Genomic DNA, 10,692 nt, shown 5'->3' with positions numbered 1-10,692 from the left:
ACCCGGGAGCCGGCACCGCGCTGAGGCCTCGTGTCCCTTGGACAGGGTGGAAGCGAGCTCGCATCGCGGTCGTCTCCGGAAGACACGCAGGTGCGGAGGGAGGCTTCTCTCCCGCAGGACGCGCTGGGGGCAGAACACCAGAAGCACCAGGAGGCCGCAGGGGCGGACCAAGGGTTTTTCTATTACCCGGAGGAAGAGTGCCACAGAGAGTCGAGGCCACGCAATCCGCGGTGAAGACCGTGACAAGAAGGGCTATTTACAACTTAAAGATGACCGCAGGATTTGCACAGAGCGGCCGGGCCCGGGCACCCGCGTACCTGCCCGAGGCGCCTGCAGCCTCCAGATCCGGGACACGAAGAGCCGCGCGTCCCCGGGCGAGCGGAGGAGGCCGGGGTCAGGGGGCCCTCAGCGACAGGTGGCAGCGGGCCCCCGGCCCTGTTCCAGGGCTCAGCCAACATCTGCGGGAACGACTCTGCAGGGGGCGCCTCTCGGGAGGGGTGCGCAGTGCGAGCCACGTGGTCAAGTTTTGAAGCATCCACGAGGAAAAAGCCGTTTGTCGGCTGGTTTCCCGCATCTCCGGTCCCCTCGGTTGCTCTCGGCGACAGTCTGAAAATCAGCTCGCCAAGCATGGCAGGCCTGCTCCGCTCGAACCCGCCGCGCCCTCAGGTGACCCCTTCCCCCCCCCCACCCGAGGTCGCCCCCTGAGGTGACCTGGCCCTCCCAGGTCACCCCTGCCCCCTCCAGGTCGCCCTCCTGCAGTGACTCGCCCCCCCCCAGGTCATCCCTGCCCCCCTCCCGAGGTCGCAGCCCCGCGGTGACCCTCACCTCCTCGGTTGCACCCTGGACCCGGAAGGCGCCCTGTTGCGCTGCGCGGGCGGGAGGCGCGGCGTCAGGGCGGGGCGGGGCCTGGGACCCGAGGGTCTGCGGGGTGGGGGGGACCTGGACGGGTCGGGACTGGGGGCGGCGGGGAGGCCAGAACGGCAATGGGGGTAGAGTCGGGGGCCCACCCGGACCGCGCGGGGGTTCGGGGTCGGATTTTATTCCCCGGCCGGGTCCCCCTCCGCACCCCCAGCCCCGTGTCCCGGGGGCAGAGTTCAGGCGGAGGATCCAATCCGGGAGCTCGGCACCTGGCGTCCGGTCGGTGGGCTCAAGGGGCGGTCTAAGCACACGCGTCGCCTCGGACTGTGCGGGTTGCAGGCCGTGGGACTCCCGACGCCTGTGCCAAAGGGAGTGGGTGACGCGCACGTGGCCGCCTGGTGTGTGTTCTCCACACGGGAAATAGCTCCGAAAGAATCGTGTGTGTGTGCGCGCGCGTGCGCGCGCATGTGTGTGTGGGGCGCGTGTGGGCGATGAACTGTGAATATTACTTTTGGGTCAGTTACTCATTTATCTTTTCACTTTACTTGGAAGTTTTGTTTGTTTTTTGAATCTCGGCAAACTATTTTGACGTTCACAAACTGAGGGAAAATAGACATGACTCACCAGACACTTGAGGGATCTGAAGTGTCTATTATGGTCATGGAGGTAGGAGAGAGGTTCTGGCCGCTCTATTTAGCCAGAAGTCATGAGACCACAGTCTGCATTTGTAAAATGAGTTTTGCCATTAAAAAAAAAAAAAAAATCCTTGGACTCCTGGAGTGAGTTTTGTTTGGTGCTGTTGAATTAACTATTCTTGCTGGATTCTTAGTTATATTTTATTTGAGATGTTGATCTTTAGACGTTAGAGTTAAATTGTTCTCACTTGGTTTTCTTTTGGGTGCTACTTATATCCGGTTTTGGTGGCCCTGACCAGCAGATCAGGCAGCTTTCCATTTCTTATGCCCTGGAACTGTTTTCAACTGACCACGGGAGTGATCTGATCCTTGGCAATTTGAAGGAACTTGCCTAAGGGAGTGAGTGCTTCTCAGAGTGGAAAAGAGGCCTGACGCCCTGTTCATTTGCTTCTCTGGTTAACATTCCAGCAGAATGTTTAACTTGGGCATGTCCTACTGTCTGTGATTCTCGGTGTATTTGTTGACAGACAACGACAGTAAAAGACTAACTGATCCACTGTGTCTATTGTCCTCGTATATTGTCCTCCTGACACAGGCAAGCCTTCAGTCAATGTTGCTCATTATTATTATCACATCAATGTTGGTCATTTATATTGTCCTAAACTCAGTCATTCATTACTCTTATCACCAGATACAGAGGTATAAAGTTGTAAATAATATTTGATTTTTGCTTAAACTATCTCTCATCTATTCATATATCTACACTTTCATTACTAATTTTGAATTCTGATTTTATATTTTCCTTTGATTAGACTTTCCACTGGGTTGTATTTTGGTTTCATTTGTCAAGAAGACTTTTTTAGCTCTCCTAGCATGTAAACAGTTTTTCTTTTTAAATTTCTTTCTTCCATTTTCATTTGATAGGTTTTGTGGTCTTTTATTTACTTTTTAAGTGGTATACTAAACAGTAATTCAGTCATTTTTCATCTTATTCTTTAAAAAATGCATCTGAAGTTATGAATTGTTCCCACTGACATGCTTTAGTTACATCCTACTGGTAATAATATACGTTGTCTTCTCATTCTGTTGTGCATAGCCTTCAGTTTTAGTTTTGATTTTCTCTTTGAGATATTTTAAGAAGAATTTGATTTTTTTAAGCAAAAAAATTTATATTTTTAAATTATATTTTGATTCTTATTTTTTTATCCTTATTTTCTAGTACATTATTTTCTAAATTAAGAAAATATTTTGACAGTTTCTTACTGACCAATATATAGTCAAGTTATGAAATTCCATGGGTAATTTTAAAATGGTGTATTCTCCATCTTTAGGAAATAATTTGATTGTATTTATCAGGTTAGTTTTGTTGATTATTTTTAAAGTTTATTATTGCTTCTTTGTCCATTGATATTTCTTGGAGTGAGAATGGTAAATTAAAGCCAATTATTAATTGTGTCTTTCTACTTGTATCTCTGATGAATTTCTGCTGAATGAAAATTGCTGCTTTATTTTTTTGAGCATAAGTATTGAAAGGCAAAAATCTTTGTAACTCCACTTATAACTTTTAGTATTTTTAAATCCATGGTTTTGAAATTTTAAAATGCTGGGAAAAACTGCAATTGAGATTTTTGAATAGACCTACTGTGTGCCTTTTAGAGAAATTCTAGGGGTAATGGAATCTCTCATTCTGGCCAAGAACTTCCCAGAGACTTGAATAAAATGTGTTTCTGACCTGAAAATCTGGGACGAGTGGGAGAATCACCCTTTTAATGTTGGTGTTTTCTAGGTCGCATCCTTCATTGTCCTACTTTTCCTGGAGAGAATATTCATACTATTCCATACATTCACATCTCCCAACTACCCAAAATAGGCTGATGGCTTCTAAATATCTTTCTCACAAAGACCTCTGTAGAATTTCATAGGATTGTAGACAGCTGCCTATGAGACATTTCCACCTTATTATCTCACAGACACCTGAGCACATTCAGTCCTTCCTATTCTTTTCTCCTTGTTAACACCACAATCCAGAAACCGGGTAAGTACCTGAGATGATGCTCCATCATCCATTCCCTCCTCACGCATGTATTCATAAGGGAATATACAGTCACGGCTGTTTAGGCTCAAATAGGGATCTCTTCCTAACTCACCACGGCAATCACAGCATTAGTAGAGTGTTCCAAGTGGCGCCTGCTACTGTGAAATCATAATTTGATGTCATTGAGAGTTTTTGCTATTAATGCAGGTAACCCATCAATAAACCAGCTATTCCAAAGATAAAATTCTAGTTTTAATCTGATATTGTCTCTAAAGAACCTTGTAGTTTAAGTAGATACAAACCTGAGGTTTTGCCTGGACAAAAACATTCTGGATCAAGTTTCCCATGAGGGATAGTTGAATTTGCCCCCCAAATTATGAAAAACAATCCTAAGTGATGCTATGTAGCGTCCCAAGTTTGTCCTTCTTGGCATGGAGGGAATTGTAGACATCGGGTGACCTCCTGGCTGGGACCATGAAGGGCAGAATGAGCCGCAGCCCCGTGGCACCTCAAAACTTCAAGGCAAGCGTTTGTCCTCGCCTTCTTGCTACCTTCTGTCCCCTGATGGACGGTACCTCTTAAAATGCAGGACAGGTGTGGGCTTTGGTTCCTGATGAATAATCCAGTTATGGAGCGCCTGCCACAGTCTTGCGTCCCCAGGTCTTATGCTCCATGTGGCTAATGCCAGGCTCACATCAACTACTCATCCTCTTTGCACTGAGAGAAGACAAGTAGAAAGTTTAAAGTTAGCTCACATTTTGGCTAGGGTTTTTAGACATGGTCCGTGAAAATGTACTGGCATAAAGTGGCTGATTTCAGGAGAACTTGATAGCAGACATAGAGGCATGGCTTCTACATAACTTTGCAAATTAGGAATATATGTTGAAGCCAGGAGATACCCTTAGAACACAGTGATTGATCACGATTTATTTTATATTAGAATTTTATTATTTTTAATTTTTTTGTTTATTTATTTTGAAAGAAAGAGAGAGAGAAAGAGAAAGAGAGAGAATCCAAGCAGGCTCCACACTGTCAGCAGAGCCCAACGTGGGGCTCAAACCTACAAACCATGAGATCATGACCTGAGCCAAAATCAAGAGTCAGACACTTAACTGACTCCGTCACCCAGGCACCCCCAATTTTATATTAGAATTTTAAATAGACTATTAAAGTCGTAAATTATTTTCTCTCCTTTGGTGGGAAGTCACTGTCTGAGACTCAGTTTTCCCTAATTAAGGGAATAGAAAAATTGCCCTGCTGAGTATCACTTAGTTTTGATTACCATTTCTAAGTAACAGTCCTCATTGTTCCATCATATAATCCGTGTATTCCATGTATTCCTTATATTCCATTTAGTTTATCTTCCAAGTTACTAATGTCCTTGGTATCTATATTTAACACAATTAGGAATTCCGCCTGTCTCACCAGCGACTTATTATCTATGCTTCCCACATCCTATGAAGTTTTGCCTTTATCTCATGAGCTACTACCTTAATTACCCCCTAGATAGGCTTTATCCATCCGATTTGCTTTCCCACTTTCCATATCACATATTATCAAATAGTACAGCAAACTCCTATTTCATGACCCACCAACTGAGCATTCTGTATTTCTGGGCAGGCTAACAGTGTCCTGTACACGAACGGTCCTGAGGTCCCAGAGGTGAAGACAGAGCTCCAGGCCCAGGCTGGCAGGGTTACGTGTGAGATTCAAGGTATCAGCATATCAGGTTCTTCAAAACTAATTTGTTGGGTGATACTCAATTTCAATTCCTACAGATTTGCCTGCCGGAAGCAAAGAAATTGGAAAGAGAGAAAAGATCTGAAAAAAGAAAAGATCCCCAGTCATCTTTTCTCTAGTCCCTCTGAAATTATAATCTAAAAATTGACGGGGTGCCTGGGTGGCTCAGTTGGTTGGGCATCCAACTTCAAATTATGATCTCATGGCTCATGGGTTCAAGCCCTGCATCAGGCTCTGTGCTGACAGCTGAGAGCCTGGAGTCTTCTTCCGATTCTGTGTCTCCCTCTCCCTCTCTCTCCGTACTCCCCTACTCATGCTCTGTCTCTCTCAAAAATGAATAAATGTTATAAGAATTTTTTAAAAAATAAAAAAACCCTAAAACTAAGAATTGGTATGCGCTGTACGTCTGCCCTAGGTGTCGCTCTGAGGTGACAAAATGGTTTGCACCGTGTTGAGGCCACTACATTTCTTAAATTTTTTTTTTTAATGTTTTTTATTTATTTTTGGGACAGAGAGAGACAGAGCATGAACGGGCGGGAGAGGGGCAGAGAGAGAGGGAGACACAGAATCGGAAACAGGCTCCAGGCTCCGAGCCATCAGCCCAGAGCCCGACGCGGGGCTCGAACTCACGGACCGCGAGATCGTGACCTGGCTGAAGTCGGACGCTTAACCGACTGCGCCACCCAGGCGCCCCGAGGCCACTACATTTCTGAGGCCAAACGGCGTCTGAAAGAATTCAACGAATTCAAGAATTGCTCTTTCCTTTTAGAAGAACAAAAGGGTGGGTAGTCTGTGTGATTTCACAAGGAAAATTTGGGTGGGGGGCGGGGAAGGGGAACAGAATCTCTATCAGGAACTTCCCAGATTCAAAGAAAATAATGTTTCTGACCTGAAACTTGAGGAAAGCAAGAGAAAATTCTGTAGTCAGAGCAGCGGGTGAGGTGGACTGGCAGGCGGGGTGGTGACGGGAGAAGAGAAAGTGAGACTTTTCCTGGGCTCCAAATCACATTGCAAGTCTGAGTCTTTGGGAAGATAAAGGAAAATTGTTTTGACTTGTTCAAACGGACAGAAGACTTTATCTAAGACATCTGCAACAGAGCCCAAAGTTTGGAAATAGGGGAGCCAGACTGAACTCTGCTCTCACACAGCAGGGACGTGTGGGCACTTACAGCTGACAAGCAGGGTGAGGGGAAGTGGGCCAAGCACTACTGAGATGTAGCAGGATTCTTGGCAAAGCCTGGCCAACATCAAGTCCTAGATGAGAAGGGGGATCGGAGGAGCCTGACCAAGGTCTGGTCAAGGAGGTGTGTGAGATGATACACCTTGAATTTGGGCCCACGTGGAGACCACAGAGGTCAGACACTGAGGGCACTGACAGCCGGGGGATGGCTGAACGGTCTATGTCAACCCTGGGTCTTAGGAGCACCTACCGGCTGAACGGGGGAGGCAGTGGGGCTGAGGCTGAGCACAGTGGGCGACCACGTGAAGTGCAGGGGCAATTCTTTCATCCTGTGTCAAGACGCCAGCATTTTGTGCACAGCCTCCACTCCCCAGGGCAGCATATACTAGGATCGCCCAGAAGGCCTTTTATTATTTTTTTTATTTTTATTAAAAAAAAATTTTTTTAACGTTTATTTATTTTTGAGACAGAGAGAGACAGAGCATGAGCAGGGGAGGGTCAGAGAGAGAGGGAGACACAGAATCTGAAACAGGCTCCAGGCTCTGAGCTGTCAGCACAGAGCCCGACGCGGGGCTTGAACTCACGGACCACGAGATCGTGACCTGAGCCGAAGTCGGCGGCTTAACCTACTGAGCCACCCAGGCAGAAGGCCTTTTAAAGCACACACTGCTGTTCTCACCCCCAGAGTTTCTGATTCAGTAAGTCTGGGAGCGAGCTAAAAACTGCATTTGTCAAATATTTTTAATGTTTATTCATTTTTGAGACGAGGGGGGAGGGGCAGAGAGAGGAGGACAGAGGATGTGAAGCAGGCTCTGTGCTGACAACACAGAGCCCAATGCGGGGCTCCAACTCAGGCACCGCGAGATCATGACCTGGGCTGAAGTCGGACGCTCAACCGACTGAGCCCCCAGGCGCCCCTCAGAACTGCGTTTCTAACAAGTTCTCAGATGATGCTGTTGCTGCTGGTCCTGGTCAGGACACATCGCCGAGAGAATGAACTCCCTATGGATGGAGGGTGAGGAGGGGAACACGTGGGTGGGTGGAGACTCTCGGGGGTCCCTCTGGGTAAGGAACCGTGGAGGGTAGTGGGCAGTCTCCATGGCCTTACCCAGGTCTGCTTTGGCAGGATGGTGCCCCTGCCCCCGCCTGTGGCCCCCAGCTGCCCCTTCCAGCCAGAGGAGTCACCTCACCTGGAGGTCTCACCCTGGGGCTGGGGGCGACCCCACAGCCAATGGTTGACTGACCTGAGTTACAAAAGACCATCCCTCTTCCTTCAAGGTGGAATGATGATAGTGGGCTTTATCCCGAGGTAATCTCCAGCAGAAATCCCGCGTTATCTTCTTTCTTCCTCTGCCCCATCCTGCATCACTGGTCCCTTCTTCTGAGACCACTCAGTAAGCGACATGTGTCCACATCTCAGTCTCAGTCTGCTTCCTGGGAACCGAAGCCAAGTCAAGGGGTATTTGTGGGGGTCACAGGATGAGATCCGATGTGCTCTGGCATGGACCCTGGCCCTCCCTTTCTCAGATTTGGGGACTCCAGCTTCCAGAACGAACAGGTGCTCCCAAAGCCCAGGAACGCCAACGTTCACGCAGTCCTCGGGGAGGCCTGGTTTCTACGTGGTAACTGCCGGAGGGAGAGTGTGTTGGGGTCTGGCCTCCGGGAGTGGCCGCATCTCAACTCTGGGAGTAGGCGGTTAGAGGGTCTGAGTCCTGGTTCCCTGGACTTTGGAAACCGCACCCCACCCCCCATCCTGCCTGGGGACTGTCCTCAAAGGTTTTGTGATCCGCAGAGCAATAGTCATTTCAGACACCTGTTAGGTGGCTGGTGGGGTAGATGCCTGTGAAAACACCGCACCAAGTGTATCTAATTTGCATGATAGTTTGTGGGAACTTCTGGTTGGAAGAAAAAACTCCGCAGCAATAATAGAGCCAGTGAGGTCATGATGAGCACCAAGACGGCAACAGTAGGGTTCCAACTTCCTTAACGGACGTGAGCAGTCCTGCGCAGCCCGCCCGCTCCCAGAAGGTTCTGTGTGTGGCTTTCCCGGGGGACCAAGATCTGTCACAGGGGCCGGTGAGGAGGGGAGAAGCGGGCACTTTATCTCCGGATCCCCCCTTTAGAAAGACTTCTACATTCTCCTCATCATTGCCACCATCGTCTGCAACACCTGCCCCACACCTGCCCCAGTTCCCCCACCTCCCAGCGCCAGGAAGTTCCCCCCCTTCTCTGGCCTCAGATCAGCCTTTCTGTTCCCTGCAGGGTCAGCCTTGGGGGGGCATCAAGGATTCCCTGCAGGGTCAGCCCTGGGGGGAGGCATCACGGAGGGAAGCTGCATTTTTCACAGCAGCTACAGGATGGAGCCTGTCACAGACGCTCAGCGTAACCACTCGGGGAAGCCGAGCCCTCTTCCTTCTTGGCTTCGGGACTCTCCCACGGACTGGGGACTTGCTGCCCGGAGCACTCACTCTCACACAGCAGTTCTCTGCTTTATGCTGAACTGGAACCTCGAGTGGCCCCCGCCTCCTGCACCCACTTCCTGGCCCCTGATGATCCTCATCGGAAAGGAGTAACAGGTGTGGAAGCTTCTGAGGCCTTGCTACGGTCCCTGGGGGTTCTCAGGAGAAACTCCACAAGGAACACATCTCCCACCGTGACCGGAGAGGCCCTGCAGCCCCTCCTCACTCCCTCCCTGCTTGGCGAGGCCTCTGGGGGTCTCACGGCCAGGCTTTGTTTTCCTGACTGGATTTTTTTTTTTTAATGTTTATTTATTTTTGAGACAGAGAGAGACACAGCATGAGCAGGGAAGGGGCAGAGAGAGCGAGGGAGACACAGAATGTGAAGCAGGCTCCAGGCTCTGAGCTGTCAGCACAGAGCCCGACGCGGGGCTCGAACTCACGGACCGCGAGATCATGACCTGAGCTGAAGTCGGACGCTTAACCGACTGAGCCACCCAGGCGCCCCATCCTGACTGGATTTTGAGTGCAAGAAGACAAAACATCCAAATGTGGGGAAAACATTTTCCTCTGAGGTCAGACACAGCCCAGCCCTGGAGGCCAGACCCCAAGAGTCTCCGCGGCAGTTCTTCCAGGAGGCCAGGTCTTCCCCGAGGACCGTGTGAACGCCTGCGTTCCTGGGCTCCCAGAGCACCTGTTCCTTCTGGAAGCTGGAGTCCCCAGGTCTGAATCTCTTCCCCTGCCATCGCTGGCCTTGCCAGTTTGCACGTTCTACACAGAGGTTAAGTCAGGGATTGCTTCCGTCCCGGCGCACAGCCGATGATCATGTCTCACCACTGACACTTAAATTCCCTCTACATTTTAAGTGCAAAAAAATATTTAAAGTGCAAAAAAAATTTGAAATTTGTTGAAAGTAATTTCTGAAAGGGAAAAGAAAAACAGCTATTTCGCTTCACTTCCTCGTACAAGCCTCTCCTAGTTTCTGGTGTTCTGCAGTCTGTGCTCACAGAAAGGACTGAACCCCGGTGATAAAACAGCCGCTGGACGGGGCATCCCAGCACGTTCTTTGCCCCTGATTGGGGGGCATTTTGTTTCACTTTTCTTCTGTTTTTCTGTGTTTTTAGATTTTTAACTGTGAGCAGGAATTTTACAGAATGTTTGTGTCTTTGGAGAGAAGCAGGGCTACCTCACATGTGGGCCCCCAGGAGACCCCAGTGGGAGGGGGCGGCTGCCTCTGCAAGGTCAGTGTCCACGGTTACAGCCGCCAGCCTCACCTGGTGTCTGGATGGGCCAGGGAAGCATCCAGAGTGCATGTGGGAAACACAGAATACGGAGGGTGCAGGGATGTAATCCGGGAGCGGGGAGACACCTCGGGAAACCAACTCTGCTGCAGAATTTCCTTTATTTGAGTCAGTGATGAGAAGAGGTATGTGTGTGGCGGGGGAGGCTCAGGGTGAGGACAGAGCCCCAAGTTCAGAATGAAGGGACATCCCTGCCCTGGAACCACTAAGGGACAGGGGCCAAGGAAGCTTGGGTAGGTCCAACCCAGAGGGGCCGGGGGCCCCCATCAGGGAGTTGCCTTCCTTCAGGGACCCCAGGTTTCCACCCTCACCCGCACTTCAGAGGCCCTGTAGGAATGTGCAGGGTGTGGGGGACAGAAGGCCTCACTTGGGAGAGGAAGAGCTTCCACCCCAGGGCTATCTTCAAGGACAGGAGAGGTTATGAAGGGGGTCTTGAGGGTCTTGCTGCCAGTTCCTGCTTTCTTCAAACCTCCAGGATGGGGAAGGA

Source organism: Neofelis nebulosa, chromosome 6 (assembly GCF_028018385.1).
Source record: "Neofelis nebulosa isolate mNeoNeb1 chromosome 6, mNeoNeb1.pri, whole genome shotgun sequence".
In the NCBI taxonomy this organism is placed as follows: Eukaryota; Metazoa; Chordata; class Mammalia; order Carnivora; family Felidae; genus Neofelis; species Neofelis nebulosa.
This window is presented reverse-complemented; position numbering follows the sequence as displayed.